The sequence below is a fragment of the Oratosquilla oratoria genome, chromosome 21 (assembly GCF_046742065.1).
Source record: "Oratosquilla oratoria isolate Oo_2021 chromosome 21, ASM4674206v1, whole genome shotgun sequence".
NCBI classification, from domain to species: domain Eukaryota; kingdom Metazoa; phylum Arthropoda; class Malacostraca; order Stomatopoda; family Squillidae; genus Oratosquilla; species Oratosquilla oratoria.
In genome coordinates this window covers 46,417,821-46,425,320 of record NC_134797.1, presented here as the reverse complement: position 1 = coordinate 46,425,320, position 7,500 = coordinate 46,417,821, and positions in this window count along the sequence as shown.

The window sequence follows — 7,500 nt, the reverse complement described above, 5'->3', positions numbered from 1 at the left end:
GACCGAACTCCCCCGTCCGTCAAACGCCTTCTCACGCCCTTCCCCCCTCATCGGAAGAAGACGCATACCCCTCTCCTTTCCTCCCCTCCCCCCTCCTCCCCCTCGCCTGCACCTCCCTCCCCCTAACCTCTCCTCCACTCCCTTCCCCTCTCCTTTCCTCCCCTCCCTTCCCCTCTCCTCTCCTCCCCTTCTTTCCCCTCGCCTGTCCTCCCTCCCCCTCTCCTCTCCTCCACTCCCTTCCCCTCTCCTCCCCTCCACTCCCTTCCCCTCTCCTCCCCTCCACTCCCTTCCCCTCTCCTCTCCTCCTTTCTCCTCTCCTTCCCTCCCTTCCCCTCTCCTCTCCTCCCCTCACTTCCCCTCTCCTCTCCTGGCCTCCCTTCCCCTCTCCTCTCCTTCCCTCACTTCCCCTCTCCTCTCCTCCCCTCTCCTCTCCTTCCCTCCCTTCCCCTCTCCTCTCCTTCCCTCCCCTCCCCTCTCCTCTCCTGGCCTCCCTTCCCCTCTCCTCTCCTGACCTCCCTTCCTCTCTCGTCTCCTCCCCTCTCCTCCCTTCCCCTCTCCTCCCTTCCCTTGCAACTTCAGCAGTGCTTACAGGAGTAGAAGTAGTAGGAGGAGGAGTAATAAAGGAGGATAAAGGGGAGGAGGGAGAGGGGGAGAGAAGGGGATGAGTAGGAGGAGGAGGATAAGGAGAGGAGGAAAAGGGGAGAAGGAGAAGGAGGAAAGATGTGGAGGAAGAAGAAGTAGAAAGAGGAAGAAATGGAGGAAGACTAGGAGGGGAGGAGAAGGAGGAAGAAGGGGTGGTGGGAGAAGGGGAGGAGAAGAAGGAGGAAGAGGAGATGGAGGAAGAAGAGGAGGGGGGAGGAGGAGGAGGAGGAGGAGAGTGAGGACGATGCTATTGCATGTCTATGACCAATATGTTTGTCACCTTTTCAGGGGATTATATCAGGTTAAGGATCTCCCCACTTTCAAAGGGTTAACCTTATTTAATTTACTCGTAATCCCTATTACCGCCTTTCGTGGTTAATCTGCTTGCCGCTGGAATATTTTGGTTCAGGTGGTAAGGATTAGTCAACTCACGGTTAGCGGTTTACCTGCGGTTATGAATAAGATTGTCCTAAAATGTTTTCCCTTTCTGTCTCCCCCCCCCCTTCTCTCTCTCTCTCTCTCTCTTCTCTCTTTCGCTCTCTTTTTTATATTAATTGCAGCCTCATTCTCTCTGTTGGCCATAGCTTTGCAGACTTTTTTTTTTTTTTTCGAGGTCAGTATCTTCTAAATTTAGAGTCTGTGTGTCTCCCTACCGTGGGTAAGTTTGTAATTATAGCCGTTCCAATAAAAAGCCTCACTTTTTTTTTTTTTTTTTTTTTTTGCAAATTGCCATTTTGTGAGTGTCAACCAGAATGCTTTTTTTTTTTTTTTTGCGTCTTCCTTGTCTTTTTCTTTTCTTTTCTTTTTTCTTCTCTTTTTCTTCGTCATTTTTTGTTTACTGTTTTCTTCTTCTTCTTCTTTTTCTTCTTCTTCTTCTCCTTTTTTTCTTTTTCTTCTTTTTCTTCATCTTCCTTTTCCTTCTTTTGCTTTTCTTTTTCGTTTACTTTTTCATTTGTCTTATTTTTCTTCTTCGCCTTCTTTATCTTCATCTTCCTTTTCTTTCTCCTTTTTTTCATTTTCTTTTTCATTTACTTTTTTTTTCTTCTTCATCTTGGTCTCCTTTGTCTTCTTCATTTTCATCTTCCTTTTCCCTCTTCTTTTGCATCCTTTTTTGTTAACTTTTTTCTTCTTCATCTTGTTCTTCTTCGTCTTCTTCATCTTCGATCCTCCTCTTCATCTTTTCATCCTCCTCCCCTTCATTGGGATGTCTTTGAACTCTCTTATTGCTGTCTACAAATGTGACGCTTTCAAAACTCAAATTCTAGGACACCTCCCCTTTCCGTTCTGGTAAAGTCTTCTGCAGCCTTTTTACTGAAATCTTTGTTTTTCCTCTGTCTCTTTTTGAAGGATAAAAGAGAACAATGTCAGCTCTCTCTCTCTATTTATCATCTTCCATCCTTCCCCTTTCCTTATCATCCCTTATCACATTGATAATGATAATGATAATAATGATGAAAATTATAATGATATTGATAATAATAATAATAATAATAATGATAATAATAATAATAGTAATAGTAATAATAAAAATAATAATAATAATAATAATAATAATAATAATAATAATAATAACAATAATAATAATATTAACAACAACAACAATAATAGTGATGCTAATAATAAAAACGACAACAAACTCTCCTTTCCCTCTCTCCCGTACCCTCCTGCATGTACAAGTCGCCCCTGAGGGAGCATAGTGTCTCAGGTGCACGGCCACGCTCATAACAATTCGTTTGTGGTACTGTACCAGGTGCAGATGGAGGCGACTGTGTGAGTGTGTGGATGTGGATGAGGGTGTGTGGGTACGTGTGGGTGTGGGTGTGAGGATATGGATGGCCACAGAATGGAGAGAAACGTGATTAGTTAGTTGAGATAATTGTGCCAAGGAATCTTTGCCCTTATTGAAAACATCAGCAAGAGAGAAGGGTAGGTGGAGGAATAGAGAGACAGAGGAAGAGGAGGAGGAAATGGAGTAGACTGGTGGTTGGAGGTTGGAGGTTAGAGGAGGAAGTTGGAGGTAGGAGACTGGAGGTTCGAGATGTGAGTAATGAATAAAACAAAATACAATCAGACAGAATCTAGAGGAAGACATAAACAATTAATGTTGTTTCAATACCTCTCTCTATCTTCCTCGACAGGCATGCGCGGAGCATATGACCTCTATTTGTTTACTTCTTCGATTACAGTACATTGGTAATTCAGTCAGGTAAACATCTGAGCCCCGACGCTCTTCGCCACCCAGGGCTGCCAGTCACACAGGGGCGCCAACTGCACAAGGATCCCAGTAACACAAGGGTGCCAATCACTTAAGGTTACTAATTTCACAGGGTTACCAATATAAAAGGGGTACCAATCCCACAAGTGTGACAATCACTTAAGGTTACTAATCCCACAGGGGTACCAATATCACTGGGGTACCAATCCCACAAGTGTACCAATCACTTAAGGTTATTAATCTTACAGGATTATCAATATCACAGGGGTGCCAATCCCACATGGCTACAAATGCCACATATGTGCCAATCATTTAAGGCTACTAATGTCACAGGGGTATCAATCCCACAGGGGTACCAGTATCACAGGGGTGCCAATTCCATAGGATTACCAATACAACATGGGTGTCAATCTCACAATGGTGCCAATCCCACAGGGATACCAGTAATTCAGGGTTATCAATTCCACAAAGTTAGAAATCCCACAGTATTATCAATCCCAAAGGGGTGCCAATCATTCAGAGTTATCAATTACACAAAGTTAGCAATCCCACAGCGTTACCAATCCTACAAGGGTCCAAATCCCGCAGAGTTACCAATCGCACTGGGTTACCAATCCTACAGGGTACCAGTCACTCAAGATTACCAATCCCACAAAGCTAACAATCCCACAGGGCTACCAATCCCACAAGGGTGTTAATCCCACAGGGTTACCAATCCGACAGGAGTGCCAAATATTTAGGTTTATCAACCCCACAGGGGTGCCAATCACTCACGATTGTCAATCCCATAAGGTTAGTAATTCCACAGGGTTACCAATCCCACGCGGGTGGTAATCCCACAAGGGTACCAACCATTCAGGGTTATCACTCCGAAAAGTTAGTAATCCCACAGGATTACCCATCCTGCAAGGGTGCCGATCTCACAGGGTTATCAATCTCATAGGGGTACCAATCACTCAGGGCTACCAATCCCACAAAGTTAGCAATCCCACAGGGTTACCAATCACTCAGGGTTACCAACCCCACGGTGTTACCAGTCCCATAAGATTAATAGTCTCACAGGGTTACCAGTGCCACTAGGTTATCAGTCCCACAGAGTTACCAGTCCCACAGGGTCACCAGTCTCACAGGGTTACCAGTCCCACAGAGTTATCAATCCCACATGGTTACCAATCCCACAGGAATACCCATTTCACGGAATAGTGAAAATTTGATGGATTAATTGGTGACAGAAAACATCGAGTCTCCTTTAACGGTGTAAAATCCAAATGGGAGTGTTATTAGTGGAGTTCCCCAGGGTTCGGTTTTGGTTCCTTTATTGTCCATTATGTATATCACCGACTTGGACAATGTCAGTTTGTGGACTACACTAAAATATGATGATTTATTAGGTCCGGAGAAGACGCCTAGACACTGGTCGGTGAAATGGCGAGTAGACTTAAACATCTCAAAGTTCAGTGTGTTTAACGTAGTTTTACACAACCCAGAGAGCGGATATAGCTTATATAAAAAGATAAAGAGGAAAAATGGATGCGAGAGAGACTTGGGAGTTCTAGTGAGTCCTGACCTTAAATCCAAGAAACAGTGCATTAGCGCCAGGAATAGAGCTAACAGAGTATTAGGTTTCATTGCTTGGATGGTTACAAACAAAAGTACAAATGTACTTATTAAACTCTATCTGGCAATAGTCAGACCCATCCTTGACTACGCAGTTCAGTTTTGGTCTCCGTCCATAGAAAGGATAGAATCTAGAATCTGTACATAGAAGGACCAAAATGATACATGAGCTCAGAAATCTAACTTCAGTGGTTTTTTTTTTTTTTTTTGTTTTTTTTTTTTTTTTTTTTATGGGCGATATGATGCTTTTATATATTCTGGGTAAAGAAAATTCAATTGTCTGACATCGTCTATTCAGGTGTACCAACCTTACAGATTCGGCACCTTCTTACTTGGGGTTAGCCAACACTGCGTGAATGGAAGACAATGTGCAACTGAGGCAGAAAATAGGCTTAAGAGGGATTCCAGAGTAGTTCAGTTTTGTTTTATATCCAGAGGTACCAACCGTGTTCTGGTCCAGACTTCTAAGATATACAGGGTTGCCAACTGCGTTATAATCCCGCATTTAAATATTCAGAGAGAGAGAGGGAGAGAGGGAGAAGGAGGAGGGAAAGAGAGAGGGAGAGAGGAGAGGGAGAGTGAGGAAGGAGAGGGAGAAGGAAAGAGAGAGGGAAAAAGAGTGATAGGTAGAGGGAAAGAGCGAGGGAGAGAGGAAGAGAGGGAGAGAGAGAGGGAGAGTGAGGGATAGATAAGGAGAAGGAAAGAGAGAGGGAAAAGGATAGTAATAGTGTTTTGAAAAGAAAAGAAATATAGAAGACAGCGATAGGCAGATGGAGGGAGAGGAAAGGAGAGAGAGTGGTAGATAGAGGTAGAGAGAGTAATAGTATTTTGAAAAGAGATTTAATAGAGATGACAGTGATAGGCAAAGGGAAGGAGAGGGAGAGGGAGACTGAGGGATGAAGAGCGAGGGAGAGAGAGAGTGAGGGATGAAGAGCGAGGGAGAGAGAGAGTGAGGGATGAAGAGAGGGATAGAGAGGGAAAGGTAGTGGGAGAGGGAGAGAGTAATAGTGTTTTGAAAAGAAAATTAATGGAAAAGACAGTGAATGGCAAATCGAGGGAGATGGAGGGAGAGGGAGAGGGAGAGGAAGAGTCAGGGATGGAGAGGGAGAGACTGAGGGAAAAGGAGAGAGTAATAGTGTCTTGAAAAGAAAATTAATAGAGAAGACAGTGATAGGCATAGGGAGGAAGAAGAGGGGAGAGGGAGAGGGAGGGATGCGGAGGGAGGAAGAAAGGGAGAGTTAGAGGGAGAAGGAGAGAGTAATAGTGTCTTGAACAGAAAATGAATGGAGAAGACAGTGATACACAGAGGGAGGGGGAGGAAAGGATGGAGAGGGAAAGGGAGGGAGAGGGAGAGGGAGAGGGAGAGAGAGAAGAGGAGAGTAATGGTGTCTTGAAAAGACAGTGATAAGCAGGGGAAGGGGGAATGCACACAACCGACGCACTACATGTTTGTTTGTTGCAAACAAGTCTTTGCCGGACAGTAGTTAATACAACTATTGCTACAACTACAAATGTAACTACAACTACTCGTGCCTCTGCTACTGCTACTTTCGCCTGTAATTTTCGTAGTTGTAGTGATTGTTTTGACATTTCCTACAAAGAACTGGAAAAAGGCTGAAGAAACTCAGACTATAAAGGTCACACGAGACACATAGAGATCCCCTTAATGTCGCCTTAAGGTCGCCTCGGAGGCATCTGATGCAAAGGTCCCCACAGTACTTAAAAGGTCGTGAATGAGTTACGTATTAAGGTCATATATGACATTAATATTTACGATATTCGTATTACTGTGATCTTGACGTTTGCGATAATTGTATTACGTGTGACCTTTATGTTTGCGATACTCACATGACCTTAACGATTCCTATAATTGTCTTGCATGTGAACTTTATTTGCCATTCTCGTGTTACGTGTGACCTTTACATTTGTGATTCTCGTATTGTTTGTGATACTCTTTATGTGTAATCTTAACGATTCCGATAACTGTCTTACGTGTAACCTTTGCCTTTGCGGTACTTGTGTTATATGTGACCTTTATGTTTGCGATTCTTGTATTGCGTGTGACCTTTACATTTGCTATTCTTGCATAATTTGTGACCTTTATATTTGCGTTACTTGCATAACGTGTGGTTTATATGCACGTTATGTGTGACCTTAATATTTGCGATAATCATTACGTATAACCTTAACGTTTGCGATACTTTGAACGTTATGTGTGACCATGTTTGCGATAATCATTACGTATTACCTTAACGATTGCGATACACGTTATATGTGACCTTTATATTTGCGATAATCATTACGTATAACCTTAACGATTGCGATACACGTTGTGTATGACCTTTATATTTGCAATAATCATTACGTATAACCTTAACGTTTGCGATACTTTGAACGTTTGCGAGTCTGCATATCACGTGACTCTCAAACGTTTTTAGCGCACGAAATATGTCATTGTCTTTAGTTTCGAATAGCCAGACATTTGACTTTTTTATTTTTGTATTTAAAAAAATAATGACAGACATGACAGTCGTTTCGCAAAATTATTTCTTTTTTATCATTATTCGTCTCGCACTACCTGTCATCGTAACCATCATCATCATCATCATCAACATCGTCGTCGTTGTCAACATCGTCGTCGTTGTCACCATCATCATCATAATCACCATCATCATCATCATCATCGTCGTCGTCATCATCAACATCGTCGTCGTCGTGAACATCATCATCATCAGCAGCAGCATCACCATCATCATCAATATCATCATCAGTCATCATCATCGTCATCATCATTGCCATCATCATCATCATCATCAACAACATAGTCGTAGTCGTCGTCTTCAACATCATCATCATAATCATCATTATCATCATCATCGTCATCATTATCATTATCACCGTTCACTTCTACTCCTCCTCCTCCTCTTCCTTCTCCTTTCCCTCCTCCATTTTATTAACTCCTATCGTCCCATTGCTTCCATCATCATCTTTTCCCTCTCCTTACCCTTCTTCTTCTTCTCTTCCAC